At 43.8% G+C, this 25,651-nt stretch overlaps 1 protein-coding gene across 2 annotated transcripts in view; it reads right to left on the bottom strand.

Moving 5' to 3' along the window:
- OSR1 (odd-skipped related transcription factor 1) overlaps positions 1 to 25,651 on the bottom strand; it is a 270,499-nt gene that overhangs the window by 200,942 nt on the left and 43,906 nt on the right. The window contains exon 1 of one of the 2 annotated variants that reach the window (XM_079940106.1): positions 39 to 57. The exons of the other annotated variant lie outside the window; for it this stretch is intronic. The gene's annotated coding sequence lies outside the window, so the exon portion shown is untranslated. Of the gene's footprint in view, positions 1 to 38; positions 58 to 25,651 lie in introns of those variants that run through there. 2 annotated transcript variants of the gene reach the window in all.

The following is a 25,651-nucleotide window of genomic DNA, read 5'->3' as shown; positions in this document are numbered from 1 at the left end:
AGTCCCACCATACTACCTCCCCCATCCCCGTGACCTACTTCCTGAAAGGATACTGTCAAACCACTGGTTGAAGTCTCTGATACTGCTTGCGTGTCAACCACCCCTTCATCTGTCACTTCACAGGTTGGTTTGGATGTCATATTAACGCTCCAACTCTTTTAATTCAGAAAAAAAAAAAACCGCAGGACTAGAATTGAATTTTGTCATGAAAATACTCTCAACTGCCTAAATGAAATGAAATAGACACAAAAGGCAGAGTCATAATTCCTTAAACCCTACTTCAAGGTAATACCAACATGTTTCTATATAATTCAACTTTCCCAGTTTATTGTCTAAACACCTATAATGAAAAGCGCTTTTGAGCCATCAAGAGGATAGGATTCCATACATGGAAAATTCACTCTGAACTTCTCACCCCCAGGCAGCACTGCAATCTGGCTCCCAAGCCTTTCACTGAAGAGCTTGGGACATCCACTCCAGTGCCCCTGTGATCATCTCCTGTAAGCCCTTGGAGTGACTCCTTCATGCCGCCCGGGCCTTGGTGACCACGGTGTTCATGAGGATTCTGTCATCAATCACGGGGGTGCTACTCATTTGTTCAACTAGAGATCCCATCCCTAAGATATTCCAGGTATGCATGGTACTGTGCGTTGACGTCTCGGACAAAAACCCGTAACACAAGGGGTTAAATGCTACAACGGATAAAAGCACAAGATGCCATGGCTCTCACTCTGCCTCAGCAAAAGGGGTGAAGTCAGGCTGGGTGTCGAAGAATGGGTGACGGAGGCACAGAGTGTCACTGAAAAGCACAGAGAGAGGAAGAGGGAAGAGACGGAGGAACGGTGGGGCGTGAAGCTGGAGAGATTAAGCCCTAGATACTAAGGACCTCAAATGCTAGGCTAACTGATTTGGGCTTAACTTGGAAACAGCGGGGATACAATGAAGGGTTTTGAGTTAGGAAGTTACACGGTCCAACATGGGTTTTAAAAAGATAACACTGATCTCACTAAGGGGGTGGGTAGATTGGGGAGGTACACAATTAGAGGTAAGAAGGTCTGTAAGGGGGTTTTATTTAAACAGGCCAGGAGAAAAGCTATGAGAACAGTTTGGTTTTGAAAAATATGTACAAGTCAATTAAATTCTGTTGACTAATTGAATTGTGAGTGTGAGTGTGTGTGTGCGCGTGTATGTATGTGGAGAGAGTCAGACAGACAGACAGACGGGGAAGACAAAGATTCTAAAGGTTCAATGTTTGTGATCTTACTCAACACATGGTGTCCAAGAGAGCAGTGAAGAATAGAAACGGAGTGGACACGGGCTGGGAGCTTCCGGCAGCCCTGTGGATGCCATGGGTGAGGATGAGATCAGCCGTGCAAACAGAGACGAATATCACAGACAGCGACCATGATCTTCAACAGAGGAGCTGAAGACCCTCCGTGGGGGACATGGCCCTGGGAGGAGGCGCTGGGAGAGGGTCAGAGAAGTAGAAGGTGACCCGGGAGAGCAGAGGAGTAGAAACCCAGGGTGAAGGAGGAGGCGACAATGTGAAAGGCACTGAGGTCACCACTGTAGGCCACGTCTGCCCTCAGGCTGGACAATGACATTTACTTCACTTTGGATGATGACTCTGCATGTCCCCAAGGCAGAAAAGAAACAAACTTTTTTTAACAAGTAATCTATGTCAACCACAGCACTAAGCTTTTACAACAGTATCTCTAAGAGGCAAGAATTACTATCCGCATTTGACAGACAAGGAAACTGAGATGTGAAGAGGTTAAATGCCTCCCACGGGTGAAATTGTAGTTGATCATGAATCCAGAACTAGAGGCACTCTTAGCCTTGGTGCTGTGTTCTTCCCCTTGTGCCAGGCTGCCCTCCTGGCTTCCTAGGCAGGTCGCCGGTAACCACCCCCTGGGCATTCTGGGGAACAAGGCTGTGGGGGCAAAGGGAGGGCTCAGGCTTTGGAGGTTAAGGTATCTGTACCTCCTTGGCACAGGGAGGGTGTGAACACCCTGAAGCAAGACTCAACTGTCATGATCTGCCAGCAGTGTGGCAGGTCTTCCAGGTGTCAGGGCTGCCCAAGAAGCCAGCTCTAAACAGGTTCTCAGCTGTGGCAGCCCCAGGAGTGGGCGGGAAGGTGACCACCACCTCTCTAATAAGGTAGATTGACATAAAGCCAGGGACATGCTTCAACTAGGATGATCAACTGTCCCAGCTCACCCAGGACCCAGGAACCAGGACAGTCCAGAAGGAGCAGCTCTTTCTGAGCCAATGGTGAGCCCAGGTAACTATGGAAACCAGAGCCCAAGGGCTGATGGAGGATCAGCTACATGTCGTCTGGATGCCATGTAGGGGGAGCCTGATTTTTCTGGGATGACAGGACCTCTTAATTTGAAGGATCCTGGTTCTGACTTTCCCAAGGTCAAGCAAGGACTCTTCAGGAATTCCCTGGGGCACATGCTGGGAGCTGACACCTCTCCCAGCAGTGGAGATGGGGGGACGATGGCCTCTGCCGTTTTCACATCAGCCTCCTGATGTCCCCCTGTACTGTGTGGGCAACACAGCCTGTGGGTAGTGGGGACATTCCTGCTGTTCCCTCCCAGCTGCACAAAGGAGTTGGGGAGGCTCCCAGGGAGCAGCAAGCACACCACAGTGCCTTCCAGGCTCAGGCGTCACCTCTCCCCTGCAGAACCTCCATCCTGCTCAGAGCAAGTGCTTAGCAGATGCTGGCTGAGCTGATGTGGACTCAAAGAAGAGGGCTGGGACTTCCCTGGTGGCGCAGTGGTTAAGAATCCACCTGCCAATGCAGGGGACACGGGTTAGAGCCCTGGTCCAGGAAGATCCCACATGCCGTGGAGCAACTAAGCCCGTGAGCCACAACTACTGAGGCTCCGCTCTAGAGTCCGTGCTCCACAACAAGAGAAGCCACTGCAATGAGAAGCCCGTGCACCGCAACGAAGAGTAGCCCCCGCTCGCCGCAACTAGAGAAAGCCCGCGCACAGCAACGAAGACCCAATGCAGCCAAAAATAAATACATACATACATACGTAAATTTATAGGAAAAAAAGAAAGAAATCTCTTCTCTGAATCACTAAAAGGGAAAAGTGTTAACATTTCAATCTTCAGCAGGCTTAATAAGAACAAAGTTGAAAAGGCAGAAACAGCTCTACTCATACTCAACAAAACAAAAACAACAACAACAAAAGAAGAGGGCTGCTCTCCCCAATTCCAGTCAGCAACCTTACAAGACTTTTCCTCAAAGACAGAGTTCCTCACGTCACTCCTCCCAAGCCTACAAGAGCAACTGCATTCCTCTGCGTGATGCTCCCCAACATGTATCCCCTCATACAGGTCTCATGCAGCCCACCTCCCACTGGTCCCCACCTTTGTGCCGTTCCAGCCAATCTAGACCCATCGCCATCACCCATGTGCACTCCATCATGCCTACTCCCATCCCTTCCTTGGGCTTTCTTCCTTGCCAGTATGCGCTCCCCACTCCCCCAAAGTAACCTGTAACACACAAGATTGCTTCAACAAAGATTTTTTTTTTTTTTTGGCTGCGCTAGGTCTTTGTTGCTGCGTGCCGGCTTTCTCTAGTTGCGGTGAGCGGGGGCTACTCTTCGTTGTGCTGCGTGGGCTTCTCATCGCGGTGGCTTCTCTGGTTGTGGAGCATGGGCTCTAGGCGCGCGGGCCTTAGTAGTTGTGGCACGTGGGCTCAGTAGTTGTGGCTCACGGGCTCTAGAGCGCAGGCTCAGTAGTTGTGATGCACGGGCTTAGGTGCTCCACAGTATGTGGGATCTTCCCGGCCCAGGGCTCGAACCCATTTCCCCTGCACAGGCAGGCGGATTCTTAACCACTGCACCACCAGGGAAGCCCTCAACAAAGATTTTTGTTCAGAGGAGGTTCTCATTACGTCTGGTTTCCTTGTTAAGGAGGTGGATCCCCATTCACCTGTCTCCCCATGTGATGAAAAGAGCTCAGGTTGTAAAACCCCGTGGCTCCCTGAAGCATTGCTCATTTCCATTCTGCCCCATGACCACATCTTCCCTTCTCCCCCTCTTCCTCATCGCCATCCTCTGCCCTGGTCCTGAGAAGGAGACCTGTCACTAGCCAGGACTCGCAAGAAGCTGGTTCTATGAATAGAGGCCCATCTCCTGTCTGAACTGCTATGGGCTGTTACATCTCCCTGGGCTGGGTGCTATAGGAAGGGCCCAGGTCCAGAAGGTGAGAGGGAAGGAGGGGGAAGAAGAGAAAGATCAAGGAGCAGGGACCTGGAACCCGTGCTTTCCTAAATTTCTCTCAGGTTGAGGAACACTTGCAGTTTGAAAGAAGAAGAGCCTGCCTCATGTTGGCTGGTCTCCTGTCTCGCACTCCACCCAGTACCCGGCAGCCAGCCGGGATTGAGGGGGAAGAGGCAGCGGGATTCGCTTCTCTGTAGAGTGTAACTTGGGAACGGGAAACAGGGCAGCCCTCTCCTGATGCAAGCAATGCTTCCAGGGCTCAGTCTCCCAATGTTTATTCTTCTTTCTGACCCAACAGAGAAAAAAAATCAATTTTAAAATACCAATTAAAAATCCCTTCTCCCGGTGCATATTTGGTTACAGTAGTCTACATCATACTCCCCTCCTTACAGATGTGTAATTGCCCTGAAAGCAGAGTTGTCCAGAAGTGAAATATTAAACAATTCAAACCTAAAATGTTCCAGAGGTAGAGCAAAGAGAGCTGGGCATGTCTAAGTAACATACTACGTAGAACCAGGAAACACACACGCACACACACACACACACACCCTCACTGTGTGTAGTGCACTTTTGTGACTGCTAAAACCATAACATCTGGAATGCCATTCTGGAAAACTTCCAGATGTTTTCCATGCGGAACACTTTGTAAAAATTGTTAGCCTTCTAGGCATTTGTGAATTTTGTAAGGAGAGTACACTCCCAAGCCCACATAGGAGCAAATATGGGATTATAAAGTGCTAAATGCTTTTCACAACTGTATAAGCAATAATGCTCTTTGGGTAAATATTCAGGGAAAATTATTCTTACAGATTAAGCAAATGGATGTGTTCCAATCTGCAATTAGATTTGTATTTCAGAGAAATCAAGGAATGCAGGTCAGCTAGTCTTAGGGCAGCTTGCCTGGGAGCCAAAGCCCCTAACCTGGGCAACATCACGCATCCTGGTCATTAATTTCCTCGTCTGTAGTTATTCTAACACTGGAAGAGACTAACGTAGTTTCATAGCTTGTTATATTTATCTTCCTTCCTGAGGATTTTTATATTGCATTTTATAAATCCGGCTTCAATTTATGTGTAAGCCCCGTAATCATTAGCATTATGTTAAAGAAGAAAGAAGGGGGGGGAGGGAGGGAGGGAGGGAGGAAGGAAGGAAGGAAGGAAGAAAGGAAGAAAGGAAGGAAGGAAAAGCTTGGGAAGAAAAAAAACCACTCCAACAACAATGCCGGGGAAGCCCTTGGAAGAATTGCTAGTTTTTAAGATGCATAATATATAAACATCTTAAAGGAATACCCAGAGTCTCTTTTGAAATCAGAAATTATGTGAAGCAAGGAAAGAATCATAAAAGCTTATTGATTTCCCGAACCCACTGAGTAAAAGTATTTTTAAACCATGATTCACATAAGGGATACATTTGACACATCAAGAGAAACTGGAAACCAGGCTCCGTGCAGCCACATCAGATACTGCTCTATGTCGAGTTTGTTTACCATTACAAAGTGAAAAGAAATTTGCTTTTCCTCCCCTGCTCCCTTTCCCTTGAGGATGGCGATTTTTTATTGATTTTGTCCTTCTTTATACAAAAGTCGAACTTAAAATGTCCATGATTAAACTAATCAGAAGTCTTGGCATTTTCATTAGGCCCATCACTGCCCTCCTTCCTATGTGGGGCTTGACCCCCAATCTGGCGAGAGCCAGGGCTCTTGAAGCATTTTTGTTTTGAGGCTCTAAGGCTCTCTACTTCCTTAAAAAAAAATCCTTCACCTGGGATCTGCAGGATACTTCCAGGCAAGATCTGGAAAGGCAGAGCACCTGGAGCCTTCTCGGTAAATAGGTGAGATGCCCAACCTGGAGGCCACGCTGGACCCCCCAAGGAGCCAGGCCCTTAGGCTGCTGAGGGCTGTGGGAACCTTAGCCAGATGACCAGCATCCTTTTCCTGCCCGTTACTTCCTTATCACTTTCTTCATCTGCACTCAGCACCATCACCCTCATGCTTTCCTTGGGTGACGGAAGAGAAGTCTGAGACTCTCCCTTCTTTTATTCCCTAGAGTCCTGGTGAGCCAGCGCTGGGATCTCAGTGACTCACTGGGACTCCCTTGTTTCTAAGACCATTGAAACTCAATGAAGAAAGAGACACACTATTCGTAACGTTTGGCTGTGGTGTTCCTGGCCCACCAGCTACACAGACATTTCCTCAGGTGGTTGGTTTCCAAATACCACGCCTAGCACAGGTTTCTCTAAGCTCTTGGTTGTTAAGGCATGAAAAGAACAGAAAGCTAAGGATATCCCAATTCTACCCCAGGGCTGCTTCAAAGACAAAGGGAAAGAAATGGGGAATAGGCAAATGCCCAAGGAATCAGAAAATATCGCAAGGTCAACCCACCTGGTATAAATCAGTATGCACAGTTCCAGAGGGTCGCATGGAAACCTCACGCTCAGGTGTAATTTGCCCATCCCAAAGTATTTTTCCTAGTAGTGCCAAATGCCATAATGCTCTCTGTCAGTGATTTGAAATTATTCTATAAGCTACATATCGGGTACACTATTGTTAATGAAATGCACACAAGATGATGAACAACTTCCTTTTCCTGCTGGAGCCCCAGCTGCAACCAGTGCCTGGATCCTTCGTGCTGTAAATCAGCCCTTTGTACTCCAGGAGGATTCAATGAGCTGCAGGTGTGGGCTTGTGGAAGGCCGCCTGGGATTAGGTAGCAGCATTTGATATGAGATCCCAAACAGCACTAGCAATCTACACGCCACATGCGGCCACGGGCTTTGGAGAAAGCAAAGGAAAAACGCTGATGAAATGTGGCACGGGACCATGGAATGCAATGTCAAACTTTCACATCTGCAGGAAAAGAAGGAGAGTTCCTAATTTTACAGTGATGATGTCATGGAGAATTCATGACAGTGGAAATGATGGGCCAAGGTTTGCAAACTTAACCACTTAGGAGGTTGCTAACCGAAGGCTAAGATTTTCAAGGGACAGTGCAGGTTTAAATGTGATGCTGATTTGTCTTCTCAGCCTGAGACATCCGTGTGTGTGTGTGTGTGTGTGTGTGTGTGTGTGTGTGTGTACACATATTTGCACACAAGCTTTGGAGAGAGACACGGACGGGAAAAGAAGTTGTATTTGAGAGGTTATGCTTTTGCACAGGCGTATAAAGCTGATACTTTGCATGCCAAAAGTGTCCTTAAAAACATACCGTCTCTGTGTAATTCAGCACAGAACATTGCTAACTGTCCTCAACAACAGTATGTTTTTTAAAGACTGATTTCAGACACTCTAAAAATTCACCAGCCAAGAGAAACTATCATAGTTGTTCACTTTCTCCTCAATGTTAACCACTGAGAAGAGCTTCTTTTTTAAATATTTTTTTTCTTCCTCGGGGCTGAAGAGACATGAAAACAAGTCTGGTTTTGTTATTAGCATACTGATACAATATATATTGAAGAAAACATATCTGTAATTTTTTAAGAGTCTGTTTTTCATTAGCTTATCTTGATACTTTAAGTTAATCATTATTTTCAACCATATATGATTTAGATATTATGTCATTAATTCATGTACAGTCCATCTGAGTAATGATTGTGGTTTTCTACTTTACAAATTCATCTACTTCACCAAGAAACCAAGAGTCGAATTCCATGCAACATCTGGTTTCCATTGAATGTAATTGCCATTTGCAGAGTTATAATCATGTGTTATTGTAAGGACCACGGTGTCAATCACTTCCCTAATGGGGAAAATTCAATGCCTAAATACCTGCGAGAACAAGAAGCTGACTTCAACAGGTGCATTCAGACACTGGGTTTTAAGCAGAATTCTAGCCTACCCATTTAAATAAATCATTTTAAGGAGAAACAATATTCTTTCCATCCCCTGTAGCAAGGGAAAGCATAATACCCAGGGCCTCAATCTCCCATGCTCAGTTCCAGTACTATATCACGTTTAATCTTTTAAAAAATGTATGAATATGCCTATATCACACTGATTCTTTATATTGCCTACACTCGTGGGAACCCCCAAAGGCCAGGCAGGATTTTTGCAGACTTTCTGGGGAAGAGGCCATCTTCTGATTCTTCCCGGCTTCCATGAAGTCAGTCATCTCCTTCATAATGAAAATAGGCCAAACTTGAAGTAAAGAAAATATTAAACAGCTCAAAACTACCAAGGTCATTATAGTCCTTTCTACCCCGTGGGGTTTTGCGGGGGATAATCACTTAAGAGTTTGAAAAAAAATCATGAAGCACTGTGTTTTAGTGTTCACTAGGTAAGCACTTTATGGCCAAAGGGAACCACATTCCCCTGACCTCAATCCCTCCTGTGTTTACAAGCCAAAACCTGTTTGAACTGGTAAATGTTTGGCCACTCATTCAGAAAACACTTCCTAAGGCAAAAATAATACACCAGGAATTGCACTGGACATTCAGGATGCAGAGATGAATAAAACAGAATCTAGAGGGGGAGAGCGCCGGCATGATACGCGCAGTAGAAGTAAGCCCAGGTGTTTCAGCAGCAGAGAAGGGCCATTTTATCCAGCCTGGTTGAGGAGGATGGATGAGTCCAAAAAGGCCTTCTGGAGGAGGTGACTGCTGAGCTGAGTTTTAATGATGAGTAGGAATGGAATGTTAGTCTAAAAGTCTTGTCATTTTAGTCCCCTCCAAGGAAATGTTTACGGAAGTAAACTTTTTGATTCATTAGAAATACTGTAAAAGGGTAATTTACAATTCCTGTCAGTTCATTCATTCACATACTTATACATAGGCTATTTACCATTCCATTCACGGAACTCATTCTTCTCATCTATGAGGGTCTTAGGACGCATGACAGAAGTAGCAATTCCCCAGAAGCGGTTTTTATTATCTTTGGCATTATCATTACCATAACACCATCTTACATTTGAGGAACACTCTGCAATCCACAAAAGGCTTTCGCACATATTTTATTTTCTTGTCATAATAAGGTGGAAAGTGCAAGTAGTAGATTAGCCCTTCTGCAATTCACAGATCCTAAAAGGTCACAGTGAAGAAAGGCCTAGAATTCAAGTCTGTAACTTCCATCCTAAGACTGACTGACCTAAAACATGCAGCCTCTGGCCTTGATGACGAGGGAGGAAGGGAAACCTTAGCACTTGGTCCATAGTTGATGCTCACCGTAACTGAAGGAATGAACATATTTTCAGCTGTTAATTAGAAATGCATACGGAAAAGACTTTTCTCCAGAAAATTTAAAGCAGAGTTAACATTTAGCACTGTTGGGCTTTATCATGCATTTTGTGATCATATTGGTAGCACATTTATTCTCACAATTTTCCTTCTTTTCAAGCAAGTGGTTAAGGGATTCCACATCCCAGGAGCACTTCCAGACTCACAGCTGGTGAGATAACCCAGAAATGCTTGAAAGGATGGCTGGATGAGGCAGGGTGGGTTGAATAAGTGGGAAATAAACATGTGGATAATTAATAAGTAGCAATGTCAAAAAAATAAAATAACCTCCAAAATAGGAAGGTAAGAATTGGAGAGACAGTGTAAGTAAGCAGCCCTGGATCAAGACCCAGGGGTCCTGGCTCACGGGTTGTTTGTTTAGCCTCTAGAAGCCCCTAGTTTTATCATCTACTCAATAGAAACTGCAGCCTCTACGCCACCCACCCCATCACTTGTTGAGAGAATCGATAGAAATATCTAGCACAAAGCTGCAGAGCCGTGCAAATCGTAAAGCAGTGAGCAAATGCAGGGAAGCTATTATCATCCCTGACAAATTGAGAGATGCTTCCCTTTCCACCCGAGGCTGCCAGAGATCGGTTTATAGTAATAACATCTGTCGGGTTGAGGCCCCATTGAAGATCATAAGACCCACGGAGGCAGGAATCCAGTTTCTGGGTTCTCTGAAGTGCAGATGAGGCTGTTTCTCAGAAAACTTCTGTTGCTTTTTTGTTTTTAGTTTTTCTGTTTTTCGTTTTTTTTAAGAGACGATGATTGAATTCTAAGGGACTTTAAGGCTCCTTCCAAACAGAACCTACGGTTTCCAGAATGCCCAGGTGCTGGCTACAAGCACATACTGGGACAGGGGCAGAGCGTGTGGCATTCAGACGAAGATTCCCCCGACATTGTATCCCAAGCCCCTCAGAAGGTAGCATGCATGTCCCCCTGCCTGAGGGAGGGAGGTCCTTTCTCATCCTCAGGATTAGCAACTAGCTGCCCCTTTCTTGGAATCTGGTTCAAGGAACCAGTCGGTAATTGCTGGGAGACCCATGCTCCCACTCACAAACACACGATGGTGTTTGACAGTGGATAATGACACGGATGATGGAAGTCCCCTTGCGTGCACTTTGTCCCAGGAAATTCCTCACTCACAGAGTACAAAAGCGGGCAAAGTGACAATAGTGACATTGGTAGCACCTGCAGAAAAGAATTTCCGCTAGTTGTCAGGACACCTGGGACCAGCGCCTGATCGTGCCAATTATCAGCTGAGGGGGTCTTAGGTAAGTTTCTTGGCTTCTCTTGGCCTCAGTTTACAGATCTATACAATGAGGTCAATAGCTCTTGCTGTTCTACTTTATGGGATTGTTGTAATAATTAAATATGTGAATTATTTAAAACGCTAAAGTGCTATGTTCCTATGGTCAGTAGGTCAGCTGATGTGTATGTACTACATGCCCTATAACTAAATACTCATTAGTGATAACATACGGCTCCACACTGTAGAATAAGAGCTGCCATCACTGCACATTTGGCATGGTGCCATGTGCTTGCACGGTTCTAAGCTTGTCACAAGCTATAACTGATTTAATTCAACCAACCAACTAATGTAGACACCGTTACCATCCCACATGACTCAGGCTCAGATTGCCGAAGTAAAAAGTAACACAGCTCATAAGCAGTACCACCAGGATTTGAACCCAGGAACTCCTACTCCAGAGCCTGCATCCTTAACCACTCTGCATCCTGCTTCTCATACATGCGTGAAGATACACACCTACATATGTATTTTTAAACTCTTTATTTTGAAACAGACTTAGAAGAGCTGCAAAAATAGTACAAAGAATTCCTGTATATTTTCACCTAGAGTCCCCAAATGTTATCACTGTAGCACATTTGCTTTATCATTCCCTCCTCCCTCTCTACACACACACTCATATTTGCGTATTTCTGAACCCTTTGAGAGTAAGTTGCTGATATGAGGCCCCATCATAAAATTTGGCCCCATCAGGTCCAAATACCTCTGTACATTTCCTTTAAACAAGGACATTCTCTTATAAAACCACAGTACAATTACTAAAAATCAGAAATTAACATAGATATATATCCATATTATCTAATCTACAGGTTATATTCACATTTGGCTAATTATCTCAGTAGTATCCTTTACAGCAACAGTTTTGCGGTTGTTTGTTTTGTTTCCCCCACCCCCACCCCGGATGCCATCCAGGATCACATGTGCCATGACCTTAACATTTCCGAAGACAAACTGAGTTTGGGCTTTTCTGACATTTTCACCTGATGAGATTCAGGTTACGTACTTTTGGCCAGCACGCCACAGAAGTGATGATGTGTCCTTCTCAGTGCATCGTATCAGGAAGCGTATGGTATCTATTTATGCCGTTGCTGGTGATGTAAATAAAAACACACATATATTTAAACCATGCTGCTTGTTGACCATGTAACACGCCTCCCCAGCTGTCCGGGGCAGCTCCCGAAGGGTGGGGCGGGGCCCGATTGGTGCCTACAGCCTCCACCATGGCTGGCAAGGAAGGGCTGGGCACTCAGTCTGTGCTCTCTGGCCGCTCTTTGCTCTGTTTTCTCCTTCTTGACCCAGTCTCTCCTGGTAATCCTTCCACGGTCACTCCCTATAATGACAGCATCAAGGACAAACCCTCCTGTTTCCTCTTTCATTCATTCTATAGGTAGAAAACCTACTTGGTTTTTGGAGCACCTTTTCCACATCAGCCCCTGAACCGGATGCTGGGGAACGTGGAGGTAAACAAAATACAGCCCGACTGTCCTCAGGGAGGCGGCACTGCCCAGGTCAACCCACACAGCAGACAGGCAACGAAACATGCACCCCTCCTCTACTGTCAACCCACTTCCTCTCTCCCACCTTGTTTCTCAGCAACCAGAATCCTGTTCTCTGTGTCACAAACCACCCAGCGCCGTGTCAGAGGCTTCTAGTAAGTTCATGTGTTGCCTTCTTGATTGCACGATTTTGTTACTATTAGCAGTTTCCTAGAAGCAGGACCTCCACCAAAGGAGTGAGTGTCACGGGAGGAAGTCCAGGAAGGAGGAAGGTTTCTGGGCAGCAGTGTCGTTTCAGGAGCCCCCGCACCACACCCCACCAGGGGTGTCCCCTGCCCTGCCGTGTTGTGAAGGGGACCCCTATGAAGGGCTCGGCTCACTGCTCACCCCGCAGGAGGCAAACGTCCCAAAGCAGACATCATCCCTGCACTCTCTAAAGAGCAGTTTAACAAGGCAGAAGAAGAGAAAGTGTGATTGACACCATCTTTAGGCCACCAAAAAAGTCTTTGGTTTGTCCCTTTGACCTAATTAGAAAATGCAAAATCAAATCACATTTTCAATTATGGAAAGCCTGGCTCTGTGAGGTGCCCAGCTCAAGGAGATCCAGAAAAAAACCAAGGAAAACGTGCCCCTGCCCTCCTGGAGCTTATGGTCCCTACCCCGCCCTCCCCAGACAGCAAAGGCCATGGGCATTTGGCGAACTTGTCAGCGTGTCATCACCGGCTGATAGGTCCTAATAGCCTTTGACAAGTGCACATGTTACCGTCCGCTCGGTGCCGATGATTAAAGAGAAGCAGCAACACAAACTGCTGCTTTCAAAGAAAGTGGTCTCACTCTTTGGGGACGGGACCTATGCTGGGCCCCCAGTGGCAGCGCAAACAGACAGGAGGCCAGCCAAGCAGGATTAGGGGAACATTAAGGGACCTGGAGCTCAAGGGCCTGGACTGCAGTGACAGCTCTCACACCTGCAAGCTCGGGGCCTCAGATTAAATTACTTAACTGAGCTAGCCAACCCTCCTTACCTGTGAAACTGGAATATTAAGAGAACCTACCTCATGATGCTATGAGGACTAAAGGAGAGAGTTCCCTGAATGTTGTCTAGCTCCGCTGCCAGGCAATTAATAAGTCCTCAAGAACTTGTTAAGATTGCCTGGTCTTTTGGGGGCTGGGGGCTAAGTACAACATGTCTACCCCTACCTCCAGGGTCGGGGGGCAGTTTCTATACAGAAGGGCTTCATGGGGCAATCTTCTGTGAAACTCATACTCCTGCCGTGTTCTTACTAAAGCCTAAGAAAATTTGAAATTTTTGTAGCAAAAATGGGGTCAAACCTCTCTGATTCCAAAGATCCCAAAGGAATCATATATATGAACCCCCTTTACAAGTTGCTACAAATTTCCATAAGATAACTACCCAGGACTCTGCTGGAATTTGTGGCCCCTTCGCCATTAAAAATGAATCCCTTTGTTTGCCTCTGTGTTTGAGTTTAAGAAATTTAGGTGAGTTTGTCATTTTTTTTCCCATTTGAAGCATTTGGCACTTTTTTTAAAGTTAATATTTTGCCTCCTTTTCACTTGTTTCTAGGTAACTTTACTTTCAATCATTAGAGTACTGTCTGGTTTTTGAGTGTTCTTTATATGTTTTAACTGTTACCTATCTAAATTTTTGCTTTCTGATTTTCCACATTGTTTTTTTTTTTTTTTGCCCCTCAGCTCTTTAGTTTCACGTTGTTGTTTCTCTAAATCTCTTAATACTTGTTTACTTCTCTTTTTGTTTTGTTTTGCCAAAATTTCTTTTTAACTTCTAAATTATTATCTTTAACTTTTTAAACCTATTTTATCTCTTGTCTTTGTATAATAATGCTATTTCAAAGTATTCCAACATTTCGTTTCTTATCATTTTATATTTAAAGCCTTTCCTCCCTCTATTCACTCGATTCTTTAAGCCTTTCATTTCTAAGATTCCTGTTTTTTATCATTTGTCTTGTGGTTTTATCTGCTTGAAACATTTTTATGTGAGCACTGGCCTAGAATGTCAGGCAGAAATCTTCACCTTGTTGGAGGGGTCACAGTCATGGAGTGACATATTCAGGGAGCCATTCAATACCTTTGCTCTGCCTGGCCCTCCACAGCTGTCCCTCTGGAGCCCCTTAATTGGACTCCCATTAATTTCTAAGTCAGTCCCCAATAGTCATAACCTAAGTAATGTGTGAAACCCTCAAGTTTAAATTCCTTTCTCAAGACAATAGTGATTCTACCCATGCATGCATCACATACAATTCATTCCTCTTAAGTTAGAGAAGGTCATGGCCTAGCCTGGGGTCACCCCTAGCCACCCCTGGGAAATCGAGCAAGCCAGGTGTGCAGTGAGCTACCCGCTGGGCAGGAGGGTTGAGAGGCAAGTAGTTTCAAAATCCTTTTGCCCCTGTCACCAGACCAAGAGCCCCAGTCAGAGGACTCTGGCAGCTCTGCAGAGCCTCTGGCACAGCCTCAACCCCAGAGGAGAATTCACTGGCCTGGAGGAAGGCCATGCTGGCTGAGTTTAGAAGTTTGTCTCTGTCTCAAAATAAAAGCACCAATTCCAGTATGGAGTGAAACTGGGCAGGACAGGATAAGCCTTGTTCTAAGTCACTGCTTGGAGTATCCAAATGATTGATCTTAGTAGCCAATGCAACTGAAATAATCATTTTAATCTAAACAATACTTTAACCCTTTCAATGCCCTTTCACAGTCCCTATTTCATGTGATACCCATCTGTAAGCAATGAGGAATGGGCTCAAACGATCCATGAATAGACCCAGGGACTCAGAGTAAGCGGCAGACCCAGAACTGGAGTCCAGGTCCCCTGCCCTTTCCCAGCATCCTTCCTTCCTGTATCAGGGAACCTCTTCATGTTAATCCACAGCAAGAACCCCACACCAACAGGAATAATGTGTCTGCGGGCACAGCGTTACCTCAGGGGCCACAGCCCACCTGCTGACTGGGTCCTGAAATTATTTTCTATCTTACGGAGAGACTGGGGCGGGGGGTCGTGGACACAGTGACTTAAATCCATTCTCAAAGGCAAATGACTAATGGCAGATTCCTTCTGGAGAGCAAAACTGACAAGGGCAAGGGAGAATAAGGGCTATCACCAGGGTGATATGGAGTTATCTTGAGAAGAAGCAGCGAGCTGGGAATATGGAAGCCAAACAATGGCCCTCCCCTCTCCCCCAAACCCCGCCAAGTTCTGCCCCATCAGATTCTGCCTCCAGTCAATCATGCTGAGCCACAGCTTTTATACGTTGGTGTTAAGAAGTCGCCACGGAGGTCCTAATTTTCCAAACTGGGTCTTTAAACAATATATCTGTGTCCAGTATCTGGGACAAAAATTAGCCTCAGGGCTCCAGGTCACTGAACATGTATAACATTGATTGAAACATTTTGTGGAACAAACAAATTAACTTCCTGAATGAAAAATATGACCTTGCCTATTATAGAAGAGTAAATCCCAAATGTGAAATTTATCTCTAATAGCCTATCAGGAAAAATATCTGAACCCAATACCCCTTTGCCTATTGAATAACACTAATCCCAGGCAATCACTCTTCAGGAACCCTGCCTGTCTCTAGTTTGCCTCGAGCTTGTTAAAACGAACCCATTTTTCTTCTATGAGAGATGTAATCAGTAGTAAGGAAACTAGAACTTTGGTGATCCTGCTAATCAATCTATGTTCCACAAATGAAAACACTCCCCAATTGGTAATTAGTTTTCGATGATGAAGTAATTAAATATTTCACTCTGAATTCCCTCCGCCCTGCATCTGGGGCTTTGTAAATGTTGCATTTTCCAAGTCCCTGTGTGTGCAATCTTGTTTTATTTATGGCTGGGCCTTTACAAGCTTTCTGAAACCGTCTAAACCACGCAAAGGCGAGGGGAAACCTGACAGTTACGTGTTGAACTTGATTATTACAGTCAGCCAGGCCAGGCAAAGCAGGGACACCTGGACCACACTTTGCCCAGAGTTATCAAGAAAACATGATTACATAGTTCAGGAGAGTTCCAGGAGTTCAAGATAGAAAAGTGGAAGCTGGGACTTCCTGGTGGCACAGTGGTTAAGAATCTACCTGCCAATTCAGGGGACACGGGTTCGATCCCTGGTCTAGGAAGATCCCACATGCCAAGGAACAACTAAGCCCGTGTGCCACAACTACTGAGCCTGAGCTCTAGAGACCGTGAAACACAACTACTGAGCCCACGTGCCACAGCTACTGAAGCCCACATGCCTAGAGCCCGTGCTCCGCAATCAGAGAAGCCACCACGATGAGAAGCCCGCACACAACATCGAAGAGTAGCCCCCCGCTCGCCACAACTAGAGAAAGCCCACACACAGCAACGAAGACCCAATGCAGCCAAAAATAAGTATATAAATAAATAAAATTTAAAAGAATAAAGTGGAAGCCAAATGTTTTCTTGTTTAATCTTGGCGAGGCACTCTGGGGAAATGAGACATGACCTGAGTCTTCTAAACAGATGTCTGTCTTGGTTTGATCCCATCATAAGGGCTCTTTTCCTAGTGTCCTATCACTGAAATGCAGCATCCATATCTAATGGAGGAATGGAAAATGCCAATGCTTTACTGATTCAAAAATGCACTTTTAGGGCTTCCCTGGTGGTGCAGTGGTTGAGAGTCCGCCTGCCGATGCAGGGAACACGGGTTCGTGCCCCGGTCTGGGAGGATCCCACATGCCGTGGAGCGGCTGGGCCCGTGAGCCATGGCCGCTGAGCCTGCACGTCCGGAGCCTGTGCTCTGCAACTGGAGAGGCCACAACAGTGAGGGCCCGCGTACCGCAAAAAAAAAAAAAAAAGCATTTTTAGTTGCCTGACCAAGGTGGAGTAAGACTTGTTACCAAAATCCATTTCTTAAAATTGAACACTGTAAATATACATGTCAGAAGTTTTTGTTAAGAAATCTTTCATCCTTCTCTTCACATGCATGGTCAACCGGTTATTATAAGGAGGTGTGAAAGACTCCAGAATGAGCAGCGCTCCCCTCACCATCCTCAAGGCCAGAGGCACTGGTTACGTGAAATTCCTGGTCCTGTCTCAAATTCACTCCCCTCCCATTTACCTCTGGAAAATTGCTGTTAGCAAAAGGTAATCGTGCATTTTTAAGATCCCCCTCACAGTTCCAACTCTTCAAGCTTTATCATTCTAAAATAGCGGCCACACTTTCCTGCCACTGAAGAATTCTTAGCTCAGCAGGGTGGGAAGAAGGATGCACAGCCCAAATGGACGTGCCCTTTCAGAAGTTCAGGGAGACCTAAAGTAATGGGCTTTGTCCCAGGGGAAATTCTAACTAATCAGGCATAGAATAGAAGAAAATGAGAATGGGCAATGAGCAGCACATCTCCATAAAGAACAAGCCAGTAGCAAGACTTAGTGGAAAGAATCCTAGACTAGATATCAGAAGGCCTGGATTTTAATCCTGGATCTAGCGCCCAATTGCCACATACCCTGACATCTCCAAGGGGACTGGGCTGATGTTCCCCACGTCCTTCCCACACTGAGAAGCTGTATTTCCAGGAAAGCTCAGCTATTCCTGCTCTTGCAAGGAATCACTAGCGGTAGTCGCCACCCAAGTCCCCTGTCAGCCTACAGTTTAAAAAGTCCATTGAAATTCTTCCCCTCAATAAAAGGGTGACCTAGCATGGGTCCCTTGACCCATCAGAACCAGTTTCTTCATCTGCAAGTAAGATGTGAGAGCTTCATGACATTTTCTTAGGATCAGTGAGATAAAGGATGTGCAACCACTCTACACGCAGTAAAGACCAATATAAATACCTGTCTATTTTTTTTCTATCTTATCAAATGTAACTGTCAGGAAACCCACTGTCTACCAGGCTAACCGCCTCTCCAGCCAGTGAGCCTGTGTCAATGCGAGGAGACTGGATGAACCCCAAGATCTGATTTGGGGTGACCTCGTGTGGCATGTGAAGATAAGTATGGTTTCTAAATGATGTGAGAAAACACAGACCACGATGTCTCTCATTTGTGGGTATTCATTTAACTTCCAAAAATGAGACCAGCACCTCTGGAATCAAGGTTCAGAAAACTGCACTTAACCCATGCTTCCATCTGCAAAGGAAAGTGGAGATCGGCAGGATTTAAAGATTTTTTAAACAATTCATGATGAAATTCTACTGCATGATTTTCAAATTCTCTGAAAATTTTCTTCAAAGTCTTGGATTACATCAAACATCCTTGAAATCTTTGCTTTGTTTTGCATACATTTACAAAAACAGCGGTAGAAATCTTGCTGCTGTCACCAGAAGTAATCACTATCCCTAACAGATTGTAGGCGCATAAAATGCTCACATACTCCCAAAAAGAAAAGAGAGAGAAGCGCTATCCACAAAGCAGAAAGGCAGCTTAAGCTCACAGGTGAAAAGTGCACTAGTGACAGTAGCAGTATTAGTAGCGGCAGCAGGAGAAATGACAGCTGCCACTTATTGAATGAATGCCGACTTGTTACCAGGTGCTGGACCAAGCATCAACATACATAAATTATCTTATTCAATCCTCACGGCTCTATGAAGTTGGCACTGTTATTCACCTTTTACAGATGAGGCACCAAAACCTAAGCAGTCAGGTAGTTTGCCTAAAGTGACAGGGCTAACGAGTGGCAGCACCTGGATCTGAACTTGCACCAGTCTGACTCCAAAGCCAATCCTCTGAATTGTGATACTCATCTACCTTCATACAAACCCATAAAAGCCTGTGCTCCAAAATCTGCAGCTTGGTTATTAGCAGGCTTTGTAATCATGCCTTTGCACCATAAAAATCATCCACCTTCAGGGGAACGTTTCTTCTTGTTCACCTTGGTTACACAGAAGCAAAGAGGATGTCCAAGCTCCAAGAACACAGTTGGCTTCACACACATTCTGTTATTTTTGTCACCTCCTCAATCCTGCTGATGGTTGGAGCTGAGGTCTGCTACTTGGTAAGAGTCCTGGCAATTGGGCTTCCCCTCCTGGGTGGTGTCTTAGTTCAGGCTGCTATAACAAAAATACCATAGCCTGGGCAGCGTAAACAATAGATATTTATTTCTCACAGTTCCGCAAGGCTGGGAAGTCCAAGATCAGTGTGCTGGCAGATCCACTATCTGGTGAAGTTCCACCTCCTAGTTTGCAGAGGGCCATCTCCTCCTTGTACCCTCACACGGTGGAGAGCAGAGAGACAGAAAGCAAGTTCTCTGTGTCTTTTTATATGGGCACTAATCCCATTCATGAGGGCTCCATCCTCATTACCTAATTACCTCCCAAAGGCCCCACCTCCTAATACTGTCACAGTAGAGGTTAGGATATCAAACTATGAAGGGGATAGGGCACAAACATTATAGCAGGTGGCACTGGTGCACTTCACCTGGAATGGTGTATTTTTGATGGGAATAAAAATCATGGCCAGCGGATGGGTGAGTATGGGTTTCCCACACCTGCAGGAGGTGCTAGTAACCACCTCTGCTACACAGAGAGGATCTCCATCATCAGCACAGCCACTCTCTCCTATTCAACATCCACTGAATACGCAGTCAGCACCCACTCTCTTAGCTTCCGACAACATAGGGATAAGTTGGGTATTACATAATGACAAATGACCCCACAGACATTCCAAATGTAAAGTACATACTGTGCTCCCTAGTGTGGTGGCTGCTATACTAGTAGGACTGTAGTAGCACCTGCCTCTGATCTTCCTACTGAATCACCTCAATTAACCTAAACAGTGCCTCTCAGTTACAATCTATCAGCAGTGAAATTCTTTGTTTTATGTACATGTGTAAAAAAATTAGTTTCCTGTCAATTCAGTTTTCTCTAACATATCACAACTTTGTCTACTAACATAAGACACTGACGAATTATAATGATTTGATACTAAGAATTCCTAAATAGAAAATGATAGATAAATAAATAGATAGATGGATAGACAGATAAATAGATGGAGAGATAGAAATTACCACAGTCTGATTCCTGGTGGAATTTCATAATAAACTATTGTGTGCTTTTAGATTTAAAAAATAATATTTATTTCTAAAATCAAATAATATTGAATATAATATCAGTAAACCAATTCATTAATGTTATTCAACTTATTAATTTGTTATATATATTTATACCTTCTGGACATGAGTTTTTCAAGACTTTTCTCATATATGAGTACTATGTATATTTTGAAATCATTTTGGAATTTTAGTTGTTAAATCAAATAAAATTAATATTAAAACATTTCTACTTTGCTATCATATGCTTAATTTTCAGTGTTTTTGTTCAACTTAATTTAATAAGGCAGATGGTTTTCTGAAACTATAAAATCCTACAGTTGGGCTTCCCTGGTGGCACAGTGGTTGGGAGTCCGCCTGCCAATGCAGGGGACACGGGTTCAAGCCCTGCTCCAGGAGGATCCCACATGCCGCAGAGCAACTAGGCCCTGTGCACCACAACTGTTGAGCCTGCGCTCTGGAGCCCATGAGCCACAACTACTGAGACTGTGTGCCGCAACTGCTGAGGCCCGCACGCCTAGAGCCCGTGCTCCACAATGGGAGAGGCCACTGCAATGAGAAGTCTGTGCTCACCACAACTGGAGAAAAGCCTGTGCACAGCAACGGAGACCCAATGCAGCCAAAAAAAATCCTACAGTCCCCTTAAATACTTCATCTATAAATAGATATTCATACGCTTACCATAAAGGGCCACTCTTTGATTTAAGCTAGAAAATTAGAAGATTTATATATAAGCAGAGTAGTCTAAATATGTCACCAATTTGGCAATATACTGAAGAATATCTTAAATTAGATTTGTCTATCCCCCAAATTCTTCTTTTCCTCAGCCTAAATGTCTCCTTTGCTTGGCAAGTATACTAAATGGAGCAATGATGTCAACAAAAAAAGATGACCGACATTACTCCAAAACATCTCTCTTACGAAGAAAAAGGTTTGAACACGCTCATGAAACCATAAGTTCAAAATAAAGAATCAAAATTCTTGCATAAACCTGGTCATAGCAGCATCAGTTCAGCTTAAGAATTTAGTTACAAGGTCAGTAGGTCGGGGCAAAATGCCTCACTCAATTGTAGAATTGGCCATTCTGCCAGTCGAAGAGAAGATTATCAGCCCTGTGTTGGGGCAAAGAAGCCAAGAAACAGGACAGGTTCTGCTTTACAACAATACTATCAATAGATATTCAACAGCATGTCAAGTAACCCAGACACTATCTAGATCATTAAATTTTTTAATGTTTTCACTTTAGGTTCATGAATCTACAGATGTTAGTAACTACACTCAGTTAATGACACTAGTTAGTAGCAATGAGGAAGAAATAGTTGGGAAAATTACCATTTGTTCTGCAAAAAAGTACCAAAATAAATTATCCGAGGTAAAATAACATAATTAAAGTGATAAAGTCTATACTTTGTACGTTTGTAACAAGTATGAAATTAAAGAAATACACTGTTAGTTTGTGATCTGCAGTGGTGTTGCCACAAGGATAGGACAATAGAACAATAGGCTTTACATCTTCCTCAACATCATGGGATTCAGATAACGGCTTACTCACACAGAGGTTTCCTTTACAAACATCTGAATTTCACACTAAATCATGTTATCAGGCTGGTGATACTAATAAAACCCACACACTGCAGTTTCTGTGAAGAAACTGGATGAGAATACAACTCTATGTTATTTTAAATAAACTTATCTTGGCTCTCTAAAGGAAGAATTTTAAAGAGGTTACAATCTAATCAAAAAAGACCTGAAAAATTTGGGGGTAAGCGGGAGAGGAATAAGTTCCATTTAGCAGATCTGCATTAAGATAATTATTAGCTTCAGAAAGTTACTCAATTAACTTGAATTAACAATCTAAAATTGCAAGGTCCCCATGAAAATACACTAATGTGCACTTGAAATGTTTATGGATTCAAAGCAAAAATTCAACTTTGGAAAGCTGAAGTTAAAAATGGTTCAGTGATAATGTTCAATTAATATTTTAGTTTGAATATGAAAGACTAAAAGTCACTATGATTAGAGTAACATTTGTGAAAATCATCATTTTGATATAATGTATATGAAATGTTCAACTGGATTTGAAATCCAACTACATTACCATAAATTTCAACATTTCATCTACCATTGAAAAAAGCAAAGGGAAATCTGTTAGATTTAAAAATTGGATCATACCCTTGATGTGTAATTTAACTTTTTCTTTTTCTGAATTTTTGAATTTTTATTTGTTTATTTTTTATACAGCAGGTTCTTATTAGGATGAACTGGCAGATTGGGATTGACATACATACACTAATATGTATAAAATAGGTAACTAATAATTTAACTTTTAAAGAGACTGAATCATCTGTATTACAGTTAAGGGAAAGAAAGGGTTTCTATCCACTGGAGGACAATAAATGGATATGTAAGGTCTTTTGCCATTTGCTACAACACCATGCAAGTGTTATTTCTTTAAGAATTTGTGTGAACATCATTTATATTAAAGAGTGACTATTAAGAATTTGAAGGGAATCACAATAAAAAACATTGTTGATGCCATTTCAAACATAAAAACTTGTGTGCAGCCATTTCAAGCATAAAAATATTTTTAAAAAATTATATTCAAAGAAGTGAATTAAAAAATAATAAAAATATATTTGTTATCTTTTCCCTAATGACTCTGTCAACTGAAAAAAATGCAGAACATGAGAGTTGTGAGTTAAGTTTTATTGGGGGCAAAATGAGGACTATAGTCCGGGAAACAGCATCTCAGATAGCTCTGAGAAACTGCTCCAAAGAGGTAGGGGGGAAGGTCAGTATACATGTGATTTTGGTGAAGGAGGACTACATACAGTCAGGCACATATTTTTTGCAGAAGGTTGCTGCTAGTCACGAGGAGCAGACGTCACCCTGAAGGATTTTAGTACTTTTCTAGATATGAGGAGATGCAAAAATTGGGCTCATAAAGTCTTCTGAAAATACCTAACTATCTGAAGACCTGTTCTGCCAGTTTTTCCCAGAGCACAGAGTGCCTCATTCCTGCTCTCCACCCTGAGCTCCTTTTAGCGGGTGTTGAAGGCCAGCAGCTGCAGCAGCTTGTGATTCAATCCTTGTAGAGGTAAACTGTAAGTACCAATGGCAGGTGCCAATTTGTAGGTGACAATTTACATATTGATTTTTTTGCCATAGTTATATAATGCCATAAATGTTTTCGCCAAGCCCTTTAGAGATGCTTCCAAATTCTGAGTTATTCTGTACACACATTTTCATTTCCTAAGTGTTCCATACTGTGATGGTCAATCTTATGTGTCAACTTGACTATACCTGGGATGCCATCCATTATTTCTGGTAGTGTCTGTAAAAATGTCTCTGGAAGAGATTAGCATTTGAATCAGTGGGTGCAGTAAGCAGACTGTCCTCCTCTGTGTTGGTGGTCACCACTCAATCCATTAAGGACCTGAACAGAACAAGAACCAAAAGAAGAGGAAGGGAAGATCTGTTTCCTTACTGCCTGAGTGCTGAGCTAGGACATCCGTTTCTCCTGCCCTTAAACTGGTTAAATAAAGCTCCTCTGGTTTTCAAGCCATTGATCTGGGACTGGAATTACAGCATCGGCTTTCCTGGGTCTCCAGCCTGCAGATGACAGATCATGGGACTTCTCAGCCTCCATAATCACACGAGCCAATTCCTCATAATAAATCTTTTGTAAATATTATTGGTTATGTGTATTAGAACCCTGATACACACGCCTTAAAAATATATGCAAAGCACTGATTTCATCCAAAATTCTTGTTTTATAGGTGGGAAAAAAGAACATCCAAAGAGGTTTTGTTTCACCAACTAATTACTGCTAAAACTAAAACCCGAATACAGAACTCCCTACTCTCCATCCAGCCAGCATTGCTCTGATGGGTGAGTCAGGTAGTAAAGCAGCGTTTGTGTTCAACAATCGTGAATGCTTTTCTCCATCCTCCCAAGTCAGTCCTCCATCCTCTTCCTCCAAGTCTCTGGTTGTGCTACACACCCAAACACCCTCCGGTTCCCGTGTCCATTTACTAGAGTCTTTCTCATCCTTCAAAGAACCACTTAAACACCACTTCGCTAACCATGCTGAGCCCCACGGGTCTCTCCATAAGAGTTTTTTGGGTGCCTACTGTCTCAGTCACTCACGCCCACATCATGTTCTTTTCCTCATAACACAATGATTAAATCAGTCCACCCATCTACTCCAATCCTATAACTAGGTTGAGTCAAGGACCGCTTCTAAACTTTCTGCGAATCCTTAGTGTCTCTAAAAAGTGCCTTATAAGTGTGCATCAAATGATGAGCTAGCTGATTGATTACAGACTTTGAATACTTTCCATGAAGACCTAGTGTGCTAGACCAGCAGCCAGATGGAGCTGCAACACCCAAGCAGGATCCTCTATCCAACACCTCATTCTAGAGCTGAGAACTTGGGGGGTCATGTGACCAGAGGTGGGTCACATGACCAGAGGTGGGCCATGGGAACAGAAAGTGGTAGCCCTGAGACCAAGCTAGGTGTGACTGACCGCACACAAAGCCCATACGGCTCTGTCTTAATTTTTTAAAGTTCATTGCAAACATGCTTACTTCACAACCCAAAGAAAAGTAATACTACGAAGGCTCCACAATTCCAACCTTTTTCTTTAATGATCTCAGTAACAACTCTAAAATTATTCTTAAAAAATGCATCGCCCAGCTTTGAATGGAGATGGCCTCATATTTAACAAGCTGTTATACATGTGTTTAAAAAGGATCTTAAACCTGACATCTCTCTTCAGGCTTCATTCAATTCAGCAAGTCTCTTCTAAATCCCTACTGTGTGACACTGTGTGAGGTGCTGCTATCTGTACTAAACACTAATAAGGCCCACACTTGAACGAATGCTCACTCTATTTAGAAAGATAGAAGATGTGGGTTCAAACACTGACTTCACCATGTATTAGCTAAGTGGTCTCGAATACGGTACTGTGCCTATCTGTGCCTCAGTTTCCACATTTGTAAAACACAGATAAACATGATCCCCACCTTGTGTGGTTGTTAGCAGAGTTAAATAAGCCCATGCTTGTTATACAGAAGTACTTGTAAATGCTCAAAAAATATTGTTACTCCCTCTTTCTCCAGGGCTAACAGTTTAACTTTTGGTTATTGGGTCATGAATGAACAGAAGGCAAAGATCCCAAGCACCTGCTGCAGGAACTGATCTCCTAAAAACCGTATCCTGAGGCTTCTTTGTCTTCTTTGTAAAACTGCAAGCCTGGAAGGACTGAGGACTTTAGCCAGAAAAGCCATTAAGGCTTGAGGAACTGAGAAACGCCAGAGTCTCACAGCTGGTTATGACTGTATGGCACTCTGTGATTTAAAA

The sequence above is a fragment of the Stenella coeruleoalba genome (assembly GCF_951394435.1).
Source record: "Stenella coeruleoalba genome assembly, chromosome: 13".
In the NCBI taxonomy this organism is placed as follows: domain Eukaryota; kingdom Metazoa; phylum Chordata; class Mammalia; order Artiodactyla; family Delphinidae; genus Stenella; species Stenella coeruleoalba.
The sequence above is the reverse complement of the archived record's forward strand: the minus strand, read 5'-3'. Positions and strand labels throughout refer to the sequence as shown.